The sequence below is a fragment of the Mobula birostris genome, chromosome 13, assembly GCF_030028105.1.
Source record: "Mobula birostris isolate sMobBir1 chromosome 13, sMobBir1.hap1, whole genome shotgun sequence".
Lineage (NCBI taxonomy): Eukaryota > Metazoa > Chordata > Chondrichthyes > Myliobatiformes > Myliobatidae > Mobula > Mobula birostris.
The window spans coordinates 9,119,858-9,136,976 of NC_092382.1; the positions used below are offsets into that span (position 1 = coordinate 9,119,858).

At 46.3% G+C, this 17,119-nt stretch overlaps 1 protein-coding gene across 1 annotated transcript in view; it reads left to right on the forward strand.

The window, feature by feature from the left end:
* Positions 1-17,119, forward strand: part of LOC140208357 (uncharacterized) — a 101,790-nt gene that overhangs the window by 39,145 nt on the left and 45,526 nt on the right. The gene's annotated exons all lie outside the window — the stretch shown is intronic.

Sequence of the window (17,119 nt, forward strand, 5' to 3'; positions counted from 1 at the left end):
ATACAATTCCCAAACTGGTTAAATCTCGGGTGGCAAGAGTTAAAGTCTTACGATGGTAATGCAAGGAAGTTCAGTTCAATCCACGGAATTGGTGTGTGTGTGTGTGTGTGTGTGTGTGTGTGTGTGTGTGTGTGTGTGAGAGAGTGAGTGAGTGAGTGAGTGAGTGAGTGAGAGAGAGAGAGAGATATATATATATATATATATATATATATATATATATATATATATTTGTGATCCATGGAATTGGTGTGTGTGAGGAAGGTATTTGTGATCCAAGGTGAAAACCACACTAGGAGAAGAACGAGTAAACAGGTACCGTTGATCTTCCGTCGTCAGGCTCCAAATCCACTCTTGAGTTAGCCAAATGCAGCTTATCACTAAGGGGACCGTCTTCAAGGGTAAACTACCTCCCAGGCAAGGGTAGACACACCGGTAGCCTCCACAGGGTCAGCCCTTCCACACACCGTGATAGCCACTGATCAATTACCCTGATCGATCCTCAACCCACGCTTGTGGGCACTCGAAAGTCCCACCCAGTGACTCCTCTGTCACTGGCCTCCTTTCACTGACCGGTCACCTTAACCGGTGTCCCACTGTGTGTCTCTGGGAGAGTCATCTGACCTTGATTAAATAAACTCGCTACGAAGCAACTGTGAACATCGAACTGTCCATCACATAACCCCGCCTCTCTCTCACCATGGCAACCAAGAAGCAACTGTGAACATCGAACTGTCCATCACATAACCCCGCCTCTCTCACCATGGCAACCAAGCAACTGTGAACATTGAACTGTCCATCACATAACTCCGCCTCTCTCACACCATGGCAACCAAGAAGCAACTGTGAACATCGAACTGTCCATCACATAACTCCGCCTCTCTCTCACCATGGCAACCAAGAAGCAGGCAGCAGTACTGTAGACAGTTTCTCTCTCTCTCTCATTTAAAGGCACAGTCCATGTCCACCACAAATCCTTCACCACATTCACAGTAGGTGAACGGCCTCTCCCCGGTGTGAACTCAGTGATGCCCAATTGGTTGATTTGGCTGAGAGAATTTCTTCCCACAGTCCGAGCAGGTGATCAACCTCGACCCAGTGTGGACTCGCTGATGTTCCTTCAGTTGAGATGACGTAATGAATCCCTTCCCACGGACAGAGCAGGTGAACGGCCATTTCCCTGTGTGTCAGCAGGTGAAATGACCAATTGAATCCCTTCCCACAGACTGAGCAAGTAAATGGTCACTCCCTAGTGTGAACTGACTGGTGTCTCAGTAGATGAGATGAGCAAGTGAATCCCTTCCCACAGTCTGAGCAGGTGAACGGCCTCTCCCCGGTGTGAACTCGCTGATGTATCTTCAGTTGAGATGACTCTATGAATCCCTTCCCACACACTGAGCAGATGAATGGCCTCTCCCCAGTGTGAACTGACTGGTGTCTCAGTACAGCAGATGACTTTGTGAATCCCTTCCCACACACTGAGCAGGTGAACGGCCTCACCCCAGTGTGAATTCGCTGATGTACCTTCAGTTGATACGACTGAGTGAATCCCTTCCCACAGTCTGAGCAGCTGAACGGCCTCTCCCCAGTGTGAACTCGCTGATGTGTCAGTAGGTGAGCGAACAGTTTGAATCCCTTCCCACAGTCTGAGCAGGTGAACGGCCTCTCTCCCGTGTGAACTCGCTGATGTACCTTCAGTTTACATGATTTAGTGAATCCCTTCCCACAGTCTGAGCAGGTGAACAGCCGATCCCCGGTGTGAACTCGCTGGTGAGCCATTAGGTCAGATAACCGAGTGAAACATTCCCCACAAATTCAGCAGATGACCAGCCTCTGCCCAGGGTGAACTGACTGGTGTGTCCACAGGTGGGAAGACCGACTGAATCCCTTCTCACACACAGAACAGGTGAATGGCCTTGTCCCAGTGTGAACTTGCTGATGTACCTTCAGTTGAGATGACCGACTGAATCCATTCCCACTGTCTGAGCAGATGAATGGGTTTCCCCTTTGTTGACGTACAGCTGGGATTTTCTTTTATCTACTGTCAATATAAAGTGCCACAGTTTTAAAGCCATGAAAACATCTTCTGCCCAGATGAATGGTTGGTCTGCACAGCTGTTAAAAGGAATTAAATGAATATTAATATTATTTCATGTTCTTGTCACAGAGTCATAGAAAAGTACAACACAGAAACAGGCCCTTTGGCCCATCTAGTTTGTGTTGAACTATTTAAACTGTCTACCCCTGTACCCCTACCATCCAGGTACCTATACAAACCTCTTACATGTTGAAATTGAGCTCGCATGCACCAGTTGGACTGTCTGCTCATTCCACACCCGGATGACTGTCTGTGTGAAAAAGTTTCCCCTCATGTTCCCCTTCATGTTTCAACGTCACCCTTAATCCGTGGCCTCTGGTTGGAGTCCCACCAAATCTCAGTGGAAAAAGCCAGCTTGCATTTACCCTAACTATAACCCTCAATTTTGGCACACCTCCATCAAATCTCCCCTCAATCTTTTACATTCCAAGGAATAAAGCCCCATCCTGTTCAATCTTTCCTTATAACCCAAGTCCTCCAGACCTGGCAACATCCTTGCGAACTTTCCCTGAACTCTTTCAACCTCTTTTACATCTTCCTGTAGGTTGGTGATGTGACAAAGGTGTGCAAAGACTGAGATATTGACTGTCCTGTGCTATCAGCAGTGGGATCGTCAGTTGATCTGCCACCTGTCTTCAGGAGGAGAGATAAGTAAGACAATGGAGCAACATTTGGAAATGTTAATGAAGAGACGAGAGAGTTTAACGGAAGGAGACACCAGTCTGAGTATTGTCAAGACCGGCTGCTTTGAAACCCTGAACTGTTTGAAGTCTGATGGACAGGCGATACCCCAACAGGGGGCATAAAAAGGGACAGGTTCGCTAAGGCAATAGACACCACTCACGACACCACGAGGTAACGAGACCCTGGAAGCGGAGCGCCCCCACAAGTCGGTGGGAGTTTTGGAGGGCTGGTCGCGGGACCAGCCATAGACGCACAGGGTGGAAAGTTACGGTCGGCGGGAACCAGGTGTGTGGGTCCGCCCTTGCCTGGGTGCTAGGTTCACCGCAGAAGAACGATCTTGTCTGAAACGGAGGGGTCACAGTCGGTGACCTCAGAAGACATTACAAAGGGCTCGCCCGAAAGCTAACTGTGAGGAATATCGAAGGTCTGTTTGGAATCCGATTTGAATATTCATTCGTTCTCTCTCTCTCTCTCTCTTCAACGGCACAAAAGCGATTACTGCGAAATGAACTAAATTGAACTCTGTCACTTGTGATTGATCATTTTACCCCTAGACTGCGATAGAGCTTGATTGATCCTATTATCCTAGTTCTGTGTACATGTGTGTTTATTCATTGCTAACCTGTTGCATTTATATCCTTACTATTAGGGTACTGTGTTGCTTATTCCTTTAATAAAACTTTCTTAGTTCCAGTAATCCAGACTCCAACTGAGTGATCCATTTCTGCTGGTTTGGCAACCCAGTTACGGGGTACGTAACAGTGACCAAAACTGGACCCAACACTCCAAATTCGGCCTCACCAATGTCTTGTACAACACCAACATCACATCATCTCCTGTACTCAGTAATTTGGTTTATGAAGGCCAATGTCCCAAAATCTTTCTTTCCATCCCTATCAAACTGTGATACCACTTTCAGTGAAATATAGACCTGTATTCTCAGATTCATTTCTTCTACAATGCTTCTCGGTGCCCGACCAGTCACTGTGTAAGACCTACCCTGGTAGGTCCTACCAAAGTGCAACACTTCACACTTGTCTGCATTAAATTCCATTTTCCATTTCTCAACCCATTTTTCCAGCGGGTCCAGATCACACTGCAAGCCATGATAGTCTTCCTCGTTGTCCACTACACCACCAATCTTGATGTCAGCCACAAATTTGCTGATCCAGCTAACCATGTTAACATCCAGATTACTGATATAGATGACAAACAATAACAGATCCAGCACTGATCCCTATGACACATCACTAGTCACAGGCCTCCGGTCAGAGAGGCAACCATCTGCTACCACACTCTGGCTTCTCACAAAGCCAGTGTCTCATCCAATTTACTGTCTCATCTTGAATGCTGAGTGACTGAACCTTCTTGACCAACCTTCCATATGAGACTTTGTCAAGTGCCTTGCTAAAGTCCATGTAGACAACATCCACTGCCTTGCCTTCATCCACTTTCCTGATAACTTCCTCAAAAGGCTCTGTAAGATTGGTTAGACATTACCTACCATGCACAAAGCCATGCTGCCTATCCTTAATCAGTCCACATCTATCCAAGTACTTACAGTATATATCTGGTTGCACACACGTTCCAATAACTTTCCCACTACTGATGTCAAGCTCACCAATGTACAATCTCTTAGTTTATTGTTAGAGCCTTTCTTGAACAGCAGAACAACATTGGCTGTCCTCCAATCCTCCAGTACCTCACCTGTCACTAAGGGTGATTTAAATATCTGCGCATGGGCCCCGACAATTTCTGTACTTGTCTGCCGCAGAGTCCCAGGAAACAACTTGTCAGGCCCTAGGGACTTATCCACACTATTTTGCCTTAAGACAGCAAACACCTCCACCTCTGTAATCTGTACAGGGTCCAGGAAGTTGATGCTGCTTTGCCTCACTTCTGTAGACTCTGTGTCCATCTCCTGTGTAAATATGGATGCAAAAAAAATCTCCCACATCTATTTTGTCTCCTCATATGGATTACCATTCTGATCTTGCAGAGGATTAATTTTTTCCCTTGCAATCTTTTCACTCATAATATATCTGCAGAATCCCTGAGAATTCTCCTTCACTTTGACTGCTGGGGCAACCTCACGCCTTCTTTTATTTCTTTCATAAGTGTTCACTTGAATTTCCTGTATTTCATATGTACCCCATTTGTTCCTATCTGCCTGTACCTGGTATGCACCTCCTTTTTATTAATCTGGGAGAGGAAAGCCAAAGGGGTGATAGAGCTGTACGGTGGGAGGTAGGGGTAAGGGGGGGGGTTTAAGCTAAAGTTACAGGGGGAATAGAGGCCTGAATAACAGAACAGATAGTGGAGAGGTTGTGGAGACAGATGTTGTTCAGTCCTCAGACAAATTCAGGAATGAAAAAGTTGAGCATGGTGCAGTGAACATGCTGAGCCCTGTATATTTCAATACAAGGAGCAGTTTAGGAAAGGCAGATGTGTTCAGGGCATGGAACAACACTGAAATTATGACACTAGCATCTGGCAACTGTGGACTGGGACAGGCTGCTTTTTGGCAAAGGTGAGCTTGGTAAATTGAGGACTTCAAAGCAAAATTTTGTAAGAACAAAGTGGGTATGTGCTTGTCAGAATAAAAGGTAAAGATAGAAACTGTATCTCTTGGTTTTCAAGTGATATTGAGAACCTGGTGAAGCACAAAATGGAGTTGCATAACAAGGATAGGCAGGTAGGTTCTTATGGAGTATAAGAAATGCAAGAGGACACATAAGAAATAATTCAGGATGGTTGAAAGAAAGCATGAGATTCCCCTCACAGAAGAGATAAAGGATAATCCTCAGGGATTCTGGAGATAGATTAAAAGCAAAAGAATTGCAAGGCACAAAATTGGTCCTCTGCAAGACTGAAGCGGCAATCCACGTGTGGAACCAAAGCAGATGGGGGAGATCTTAAATAGTTTTTTTCATCTCATTTACTCAGGAGATGGACACAGTGTCAATGAGAGTGTGGAAAAGTGGCATTAAAATCATGGGACCTGTACAGATTAAAGAAAAGGAGATGTTTGCTATCCTGAGGCAGATTAGGGTGGATAAATCTTCAGGGCATGACAAGGTGCTCCCTCGGACCCTACGGGAGGTAGTGCAGAAATTGTTGGGGCCCTAGCAGAGATAATTAAATCATCCTTAGTGACGGGGGATTATCAGAGGATTGTAGGATAGCCAAAGTTATTTCGCAGTTCAACATATAACATAGAAATCTACAGCATATTCCAGGCCATTCAGCCCACAATGATGCACCAACTATGAAACTTACTCTAGAAACTGCCTGGAATTTCCCTAGCACATGGCTCTATGTTTCTAAGCACCATGTACCTATCTAAGAGGCTGTTAAAAGACCCTATTGTATCTGGCTCGACCACCACTGCTGGCAGTGCATTCCACGCACCCACCACTCTCTGTATAAAAAACTTACCCCTGCCATCCCCTCGGTACCTATTTCCAAGCAGCTTAAAGCTACGCCCCTCATGTTGGCCATTTCAGCCCTGGGAAAAGCCTCTGGCTATCCACATGATCAATACCCCTCATCATCCTATACACCTAAAAAAGGCTCTAAGCATAAACAAGGAAATCATACATTGCTTTGAGGATTTGTTGGAAGTGTACAAAAGTATGAGGGTATAGATAGGGTAAATGCAAGCAGCTTTTTCCACTGATGTTGGGTGGGACGACAACCAGAGGTCATGGGTAAGTGACTTCCCCATTTGTACAACACAATACAATACAGCACAATACAGGCCCTTCGGCCCACAACGCTGTGCTGAACATTATTTACTTCAGAAATTCCCTAGAGCTCCCCATAGCCCTCTATTTTTCTACGCACCATGTACTTATCCAGGAGCCTCTTAAAAGACCCTATTGTATCCGGCTTCATCACAGTCGCCGGCAGCCCATTCCACGCACTCACCACCCGGTCTAAAAAAACTTACCCCTTGTGGTGATATCACGTCTCAGGACGTGACTGGACAGAGTTCCTAACATGAGTCGAAATGAATAATGATCGAGAAGCATGGCAGTGTAAGACATGGTTTTGTTGCTGTTAAATACAAGTTCAATTCTGCAGAATATGGTTTGTTATCAGTAACCCACGGTACGTATAAAGAACACAACACCCCTGACATCTCCTTCGTACCTGCTTCCAAGCACCTTAAAACTGTGCCCTCTCTGCAGATTTTCTCTTGTTTGTGACTGGAGGCAGAACAAAGGTGATTTTCTCAACAGCTGATGTAAAAGATTTTGTTCCCTTTCTCCGAGTTCCCGATCCTTGCATTTAGACAGCTGGAGCTCAGCTCTGTCTGAGAGACCCATCGGTTCCCATTCCCACATCAGCCGGAAGCTCCCCGGGGCCCGTGTACGGATGGTGGGGCTGAGAGAGAGGAAAGAGAGCAGCACTGTCCCGGGATTGCGGGTCACGAAGTCCGGAGTCACAGCAACTACCCGAAGTCGGTGTTGAAAACGCCGCCCGGTGAGACCCCCAACCCGGAGATCCCTTCTTACCTCAACCGATCTACTTACGCCCACTGTACTGCGCGCATGCGTGATATTTGGCAACGTCACAACCTTTACGCCTGCGCATTTGATCGGTGCTTCGGCGAAATTTCTAATGCAGGGATTTATGGGTAATCACGGCGCCATTACAAGTTTCTGTTAGCACCTGTTCCATGTCCATACCTAAGTTTTTTTTGTTCAGCAGCTGTTTTAACGAAGAAAGCGGCTCCCATAAACAATATACTCAATATCAACGTGTATCAAATGCCAAAGTACAATCCTCTTACAAACGTAGATATAAAACACAACAGATTCTGCAGTTGCTGGAAGTACAGAGACATACACACACAAAATGCTGGAGGAACTCTGCAGTTCAGGTAGCGACTAAGCAGAGGAGTACAGTAGGGTCTTTTAAGATACTCTTAGACAATCGACAATAGGTGCAGGAGTAGGCCATTCGGCCCTTAGAGTCAGAACCACCATTCACTGTGATCATGGCTGATCATCCACAATCAGTATCCAGTTCCTGCCTTCTCCCCATATCCCTTCACTCTGCTATATTTAAGAGCTCTATCTAACTCTTTTTTGAAAGAATCCAGAGAATTGGTCTCCACTGCCTTCTGAGGCAGAGCAATCCACAGAACGACAACCCTCTGGATGAAAAAGTTTTTCCTCAACTCTGTTCTAAATTGTCTACCCCTTATTCTTAAACTGTGGCCTCTGGTTCTGGACTGCCCGAACATCGGGAACATGTTTCCTGCCTCTAGCGTGTCCAATCCCTTAATAACCTTATACGTTTCAATCAGATCCCCTCTCATCCTTCTAAATTCCAGCGTATATAACCCCAGTCGCTCCAATCTTTCAACATATGACAGTCCCACCATCCCAGGAATTAACCTTGTGAAACTATGCTACACTCCCTCAATAGCTAGAATGTCCTTCCTCAAATTTGGAGACCAAAACTGTACACAATATTCCAGGTGTGGTCTCACCAGGGCCCTGTACAATTGCAGAAGGACCTCTTTGCTCTTATACTCAATTCCCCTTGTTATGAAGGCCAGCATGCCATTAGCTTTCTTCATTGCCTGCTGTACCTGCATGCTCACTTTCAGTGACTGATGAACAAGAACACCTCAATCTCATTGTACTTCCCCTTTTCCTAACTTAACACCATTTAGATAGTAATCTGCCTTCCTGTTCTTGCCACCAAAGTGAATAACCTCACATTTATTCACATTAAACTGCACCTGCCATGCATCTGCCCACTCACCCAACCTGTCCAAGTCACCCTGCATTCTCATAACGTCCTGCTCACATTTCACACTGCCACCCAGCTTTGTGTCATCTGCAAATTTGCTAATGTTACTTTTAATCCCTTCATCTAAATCATTAATGTATATTGTAAATAGCTGTGGTCCCAGCACCGAGCCTTGCGGTACCCCACTGGTCACTGCCTGAAAAGGACACATTAATCCCTACTCTTTGTTTCCTGTCTGCCAACCAATTTTCTATCCATGTCAGTACCCTACCCCGAATACCATTTGCTCTAATTTTGCACACTAACCTCCTATGTGGGACCTTATCAAAGGCTTTCTGAAAGTCCAGGTACACTACATCCACTGGCTTTCCCATGTCCATTTTCATAGTTACGTTCTCAAAAAATTCCAGAAGATTAGTCAAGCATCATTTTCCCATCGTAAATCCATGCTGACTGGGACCTATCCTGCCACTGCTATCCAAATGTGCCACTATTACATCTTTCACAATTGATTCCAGCATCTTCCCCACCACTGATGTCAGACTAACTGGTCTATAATTGCCTGTTTTCTCTCTCCCTCCTTTCTTCAAAAGTGGGATAACATTAGCTACCCTCCAATCTGCAGGAACTGATCCTGAATCTATAGAACATTGGAAAATGATTACCAATAGACAGGTATATGGAGCTTAGGAAAATAGAGGGCAATGCGGTCGGGAAATTCCAGGCAGTTTCTGGAGTAGGTTACATGGTTGGCACAACATTGTGAGCTGAAGGGCCTGTAATCTGCTCTAGATTTCTATGATTCTATGAAATTCAAGGGAAATCTCTTCTCCTGCAGAGTAGTGACGAGTTGCAACCTGTCATCATGGGGAGAGTGAGAGGTGAAGTGAACAACAGGGCGAGATTTTACAATACTGATATGGAACAGAAACATGGGCAGGGACCAGACGGACTGAGTGGCCTCTCTAGTGTACAGAGTGAGTGCGGCAGAGACAGTAAGTATCTGTGACATGAGATTTGAAACAGAACTGATTTATCTTTTACAGATCCACAATATTAAACACCAGTCTAGTTTAAGGCTAACATCAGAAGAACGTTGGATTTGATAAGGTACACCATGCAAGGCTTATTGAGAAAGTAAGGAGGCCTGGGATCCAAGGGGAGATTGCTTTGTGGATCAAGAGCTGGCTTGCCCACAGAAGGCAAAGGGTGGTTGTAGACAGGTCATATTCTGCATGGAGGTCAGTGACCAGTGGTGTGCCTCAAGGATCTGTTCTGGGACCCTTACTCTTCGTGATTTTTATAAATGACCTGGATGAGGAAGTGGAGGGATGGGTTAGTAAATTTGCTGATGACACAAAGGTTTGAGGTGTCGCGGATAGTGTGGAGGGCTGTCAGAGGTTACAGCGGACATTGATAGGATGCAAAACGGGGCTGAGAAGTAGAAGATGGAATTCAACCCAGATCAGTGTGAGGTGGCTCACTTTGGTAGGTCAAATATGATGGCAGAATATAGTATTAATGGTAAGACTCTTGGCAGTGTGGAGGATCAGAGGCATCTTGTGGTCAGAGTCCATAAGTCACTCAGAGCTGCTACGAAGGTTGACTCTGTGGTTAAGAAGGCGGTATGGTGCATTGGCCTAAATCAACCCTGGGATTGAGTTTAGGAGCCAAGAGGTAGTGTTACAGCTAAATAGGACCCTGGTCAACCCCACTTGGAGTACTGTGCTCAGTTCTGTTTGCATCACTACAGGAAGGACGTGGAAACCATAGAAAGAGTGCAGAAGAGATTTACAAGGATGTTGCCTGGATTGGGGAGCATGCCTTATGAGAATAGGTTGAGTGAACATGGCCTTTTCTCCTTGGGGCGATGGAGGATGAGTGGTGACCTGATAGAGGTGTATAAGACGATGAGAGGCATTGATCTTGTGGATAGTCAGAGGCTTTTTCCCAGGGCTGAAATGGTTGCCACAAGAGGACACAGGTTTAAGGTGCTGGGGAGTAGGTGCAGAGGAGATGTCAGGGGTAAGTTCTTTTTTTGCACAGAGTGGTGAGTGCGTGGAATGGGCTGCCGGCGATGGTCGTGGAGGCGGATATGATAGGGTCTTTTAAGAGACTCCTGGATAGATACAGCGAGGTTAGAAAAATAGAGGGCTATGGGTAACCCTAGGTAATTTCTGAGGTAAGGATATATTCGGCACAGCATTGTGGCTGAAGGGCCTATGTTCTGCTGTAGTTTTTCTATGTTTCTAATTTCTATTCACATTCCTCTGGCCTCACTGGACAGGAACACTGAAACATCAAGTGAGAAACAGCAGGAGGTGGCCATTCAGCCCCTCTAACCATCAACAAGATGGTGGCTGTTCTCCCATCTCAGCCACATGTTTCTGCCGATCCTCATTTCCTCGATCCCTTTGGTCTCCAGACATCTGCCGGCCTCTATTTTATGTGAAGACGATCACTGAGTCTTCACCACCCTCTGTGGTGGGGATTTACAGACATTCACCACCCTCGGAGTGGAGACATTTCCCCTCATCTCAGTCCCGGACAGTCCACCCCCTTTTTCAGAGACTGGGATCCCTGGTTCAGCCGGTAATGATGTTGTGCGTTTCAATGTGTTCACCTCTCAGTCTTCGATTCTCTAAATGAAAGGGTTATCACATTTGATCTTTCTTCATATGATGACCCCACCACTCCAGGGATCAGTCTGGTGAATCTTCATTGCACTCTCTATAACAAATACTCTCTAACCTCTTTGTTAATCCTCTATGGAATTAATTTCCATCTTCTGCAGCCCCGTGTTGCCCCAACCACTCACCTCCCACCCCGTCACTATTTCCACCTTCCCACCTCCCCCTCACCTGGATCCACCTCTCACTCCCCAGCTCTTGCCCCATCCCCACCCCTCACCTCTTTTCTCTGACTATTTCCCGTCCACTCTCAGTCCAGAGGGAGGGTCTCGGCCCGAAATGTTGACGGTCCATTTCCCTCCACAGATGCTGCCCGACCCACTGAGTTCCTCCGGCAGTTTGTTCTTTGGTCTGTGTGACCCGTGTTAGTGTGGGGAGCGGGATTTTACACCATATTCCCGGTACAGTCTCAACAAAACACAAATAATTGTCACTTTGCCCGGACCATTGGCCCCGCTTGCAGGGCAACAGTCTGCCGGTGTTTGCCCCCCAATGTGGTGAATCGCCACCACCGTGGGCTCAGACATTTCCACAGATGAGCCCCTCCTGTCCCCACCGGGACAAACATCCTGTCCGCCCCCTCTCTCACCGTCTTCATCCTCTCCCTCCCCGGGGAACCGGCATCAAACCGACGGGCCGAGCGGTCTCCTCCTACCTCTCAGCGACACGTCAGACTCCGGCCGCAGGAGACGCTTCACAAACGCCCCAACTTCCCTCGGAGGGAAATGGAAATAAATCAGAAAGCGGACATTTACTTTGACGGTTGTCCCGCCGTGACGGAAAGTTCGGGAGACGGTGTCAGAGGGGGTAACGCCCTCTCGGCTGGTCCGCCTCTGCTATTGGTTGGAAGCAGTGATTGACATCGCTTCGGACCATTGGGAATACCGCAGCGCGTGACTCCTCTGTTGACAGCGGTGGGGAAGGGGCTGGTCACGTGATTAGTTTCCCAGCCGTTAAACCGACCAAGCTCGAGCTCACCAGCGCGCGGGGCACAAAAGGCCCCGGATGATCGGTTGAGGTGAGAAGGGGTCTCCGGGTTGGGGGTCTCACCGGGCGGCGTTTTCAACACCGACTTCGGGTAGTTGCTGTGACTCCGGACTCCGTGACCCGCAATCCCGGGACAGTCCTGCTCTCTTCCCTCTCTCTCAGCCCCACCATCCGTACACGGGCCCCGGGGAGCTTCCGGCTGATGAGGGAATGGGAACCGATGGGTCTCTCAGACAGAGCTGAGCTCCAGCTGTCTAAATGCAAGGATCGGGAACTCGGAGAAAGGGAACAAAATCTTTTACATCAGCTGTTGTGAAAATCACCTTTGTTCTGCCTCCAGTCACAAACCAGAGAAAATCTGCAGATGCTGGAAATCCGAGCAACACACACAAATTGCTGGAGGAACTCAGCATTAGTACTCTTTTCCATAGATGCTGCCTGGCCTGCTGAGTTCCCCCAGCATTTTGTGTCTGTTGCTTGTTCCACCCCCTCTTGTTCTGGACTTTCTACCCGTGAGAACATGTTTTGTCCCACTCTCTCTGGGTACATAATGATATCAAACACCTTTGCCCTGGGCAACAAGTAGCTTTCACATCACAAATGTGCCAGACTCCAATGAGACAGACTACTGCCCTTCCCTTCATATTCATTGGCATTGCCATCACTGAGTTCACCACCGTCAGTCACCTGGGGGAGGGTTCAGGGGAAATATTTATGTACAATACAGAAACTGGTGTTACCTGTGTGTATTGTGACGATGCAAAAGTTGCTGGAGAATTTACAAGTGGGGAGTGATAGTTGGAAATCTGACTTTTTAAAGTGTAATTTAGCAAGTAAACCATATATAAATAATGTGCAAAAGCTCTGGTAAGAAAATCCTCCATTAACCTTTACAGGCCTGCTACATATTCTGTGTGAGAGTGCAGATGAACTGGATCAAACCCAGAGGGGATCAAAGTTCTTATTGACAGTGATTTGCTAACTGTTAAAATTAATACCTCTCTAAATAAAATTCGGTGTGCATATGTTGTTACCGGGTAAAACAAAATGCACAGTATGAGATTTATGTGCACATTGGATATTACTAATAAGAGGAGACATTGGTGGGAAGGTGGGGAGACCTCCAGTGTCCCTGATGCCCTCACGTACAAGATGTGCATCCAGCTGCAGCTTGTAACCCTGCACTTTAAGGAGTTGGAACTTGAAACAGATGAATTCCGGATCATCCAGGAGTTGGAGGAGGTGATAGATATGACATGAAGAGAGGTGAATTACACCCAAGGTGCAGGACACAGGAAACTGGGTGAGAGTCAGGAAGGAGAATGAGGTTAAATAGCCATCACAGAGTACTATTGTTGCTATCGCGCAACAATGTGCAATGTTTAATTTATAGTAATTTATAATAAATAGTTTGTACATAGGACAGTCAATAGAACATAGAAATTTAGTTGTATCAGCCTGAATTAATCAGTCTGATGGCCTGCTGGGAGATGATGTCCCGGAGCCTGTTGGTCCTTTTGCTGTTGTACCGTTTCCTGGATGATAACAGCAGGAACAGTTTGTGTTTGTGGTGAATTTGGTCCCCAATATCCTTTGGGCCCTTTTTACACCTCTGTCTCTGTTAATGTCCTGAATAGTGGGAAGTTCACATCTACAGATGTGCTGGGCTGTCCGCACCACTCTCTGCAGGTCCCTGTGATTAAGGGAAGTACAGTTCCCATACCAGGCAGTGATGCAGCCAGTCAGGATGCTCTCAATTGTGTGTCCCTGTAGAAAGTTCTTAGGACTTGGGGCCCCATCCCCAATTTCTTCAACTGTGTGAGTTGAAAGAGGTGCTGCTGTGCTCTTTTCACAACACAACCGGTATGTACAGACCATGTGAGATCCTCGGTGATGTTTATGCCGAGGAACTTAAAGCTGTTCACCCTCTCAACCCCAGATCCATTGATGTCAATAGGGGTTAGCCTGTCTCCATTCCTCCTGTCATCCACAATCAGCTCCTTTGTTTGTGTGACAATGAGGGAGAGTTTGTTTTCTTGACACCAGCCAGATGTTGTTCAGACCTCAGACAGAGTCAGCAATCAAATGGTTGAGCATGGTGTGAATGTGCTGAGCTGTGTATATCACAATGCAAGAAGCATCGTAGGAAAGCCAGATGAGCTCAGGACAGGGAATTATGATATTGTAACCATTACTGGGATTTGGTTGCACCCAACAGTCTGAGGGATTTAGAGGAACAAATTTGTAGAGAGATCACAGACTATTCCAAGAAACAAAGGTTGATTCAGTAAGTGATTTTAACTTTCCATATATTGACTGGGACTCCCATACTGTAAAAGAAGTAGATGAGGTACAGTTTGTCAAATGTGCCCTTAATCAGTACATAAAATTCCTGATGTAGAAGTGTGCAATACGCTGTTAGGAAATGATCCAGGGCTGGTGACAGAAATTAGTGATCATAATACCATGAAATTCAAAGTAAGTATAGAAAAAGAGAGCATATAGAAAAAGGCATGAACATCGACTTCTCTAACTTCCGCTAAGGTCCCACCTCCCCCTCGTACCCCATCTGTTACTCATTTTTATGCACACATTCTTTCTCTCACTCTCCTTTTTCTCCCTCTGTCCCTCTTGCCTATCCTCTGGATCTTCCCCCCCCCCCTTGTCTTTCTTCCCGGACCTCCTGTCCCATGATCGTCTCATATCCCCTTTTGCCTATCACCTGTCCAGCTCTTGGCTCTATCCCTCCCCCTCCTGTCTTCTCCTATCATTTTGGATCTCCCCCTCCCCCTCCAACTTTCAAATCCCTTACTCACTCTTCCTTCAGTTAATCCTGACGAAGGGTCTCGGCCTGAAATGTCGACTGCACCTCTTCCTACAGATGCTGCCTGGCCTGCTGTGTTCACCAGCAACTTTGATGTGTGTTGTTGATAGAAAAAGAGAGGTCTGGACCATGGGTTGAGATTCTAAATTGGAGAAAGGTCAATTTTGATGGTGTCAGAAAGGATCTGGACAGGCTGTTTTCTGGCAAAGGAGTACTTGGTAAGTGGGAGGCCTTCAGAAGTGGAATTTTGAATGTGTAGAGTTTGTATGTGCCTGCCAAAATAAAAGTTGAAAGGTAACTGGTGCAGGGAACCTTGGTCTTCAACAGATATTGACGCCCCGGATAATTTGTTCTTCTAAATGCCTCAGACTTTTGGATGCTACCAAGACTCATTAATGACTACAATATCATAATTCCACACCCTCAGCTCATCTGACTTTGTTTTCAGTCATCTTCTGTTGGTTTCTAAAAGCTTCCCAATAGTTTTTGCTCTTTTGTTTGCCCTCTCTTTGTCTTTTATGTTGGCTTTGGCTTCTCATATCAGCCATGGTTGTGTCCTCCTGCGTTTTCAATGCTTTCACTTCTTTGGGATGTATCGATCACTCAGCTCCCGAATTGCTCCCAGAAGCTCCAGCCATTGCTGCTCCATTGTCACTCCTACCTTTTCCCTTCCAAACAAGTTTGGCCAGCTTCTCTGTCATAGAAACACGGAGAAGTTCAGTACAGAAACAGGGTATTTGGCCCATCTGGTCAATGCTGAAAAAACATTTAAGCTGTCTAATGCAACCTCCTGCACTGGGACCATCGCCCTCCATACCCCACCATCCAGGCTCCCATCCAAACTTCTTCTAAATGGTGAAACTGAGGTCATATTCACCACTTCTGCTGGCATCTCATTACACACTCTGATGACCATTTCAGTAAAGAACTTTTCCACATGTCCCCGTTGAATTTTCACCTTCCCCACTTACCCATGACCTCTGGTTGTCATCTCACTCAACCTCAGTGGAAAAAGCTGCTTGCATTTACTCTATGTATACCCTCATAATTTTGTATACTTCTAACAAATCCTCAAAATAATGTATAATTTTCTTGTTTATGTTTAGAGCCTTTTTTAGCTGTATGAAATGATGAGGGGCATTGATCATGTGGATAGCCAGAGGATTCTTTTCCAGGGCTGAAATGGCTAACACAAGAGGACATAGTTTTAAGGTGCTTGGAAATAGATACTGAGGGGATGTCAGGGGTAAGTTTTTTACACAGAGAGTGGTGGGTGCGTGGAATGCACTGCCGGCTATTTGCATGAGAGTGTTTCAGTTACTGTGGGGTCAGGAACCCATGCAGCTCAGTGGGAACAGGGAATAATACCAATGGAGAGAGTCAAACTGAGCCAGGTCACAGATTGGAGATGGCAGAAATGCCCCATTGTTATAGAGAGAGGAAGAGCATCAGAGAGTCTGATGGTCATTCCTGTTACCAGCATTGTGCCCAGTTAGAAGATGATTTCTCTCTCCAACTTGGGTTGAACTTCACTGTAACAGTGTGATGCCAGATCACACCTTGACAACTCAAGTAATCTCATCTGAAATGTTGTCTGACACCCATTGATAGATTTTGTATATCTTTTTACAGGTTAAAAATGACAAGGAATTTGTCGATGGGAATCTTGAACACAACACACCAGTTTTGCTGTCTCTGTCCATGTACTTAAGAAGTGGAGCAAGGGATTCACTCGATCATCCTTCCTGCTCAGACTGTGGGGAGGGATTCACTCAATTACCTGACCGACTGGCATGCCCATCATTTTACACAGGGGGGAACCGATTGATCTGCTCAGACAGTGGGAATGGATTCAGTCGGTCATCTCAACTGAAGGTACATCAGCAAGTTCACACCGGACAAGGCAATTCACACTGGGCAGAGGCTGGTCATCTGCTGAATTTGTGGGGAAGGATTCACACGGTCATCTAATGTAATGACAGATCAGCGAGTTCACACAGGGGAGAAGCCATTCATCTGCTCAGACTGTGGGAAGGGATTCACTTGCTCATCTAAACTGAAGGTACATCA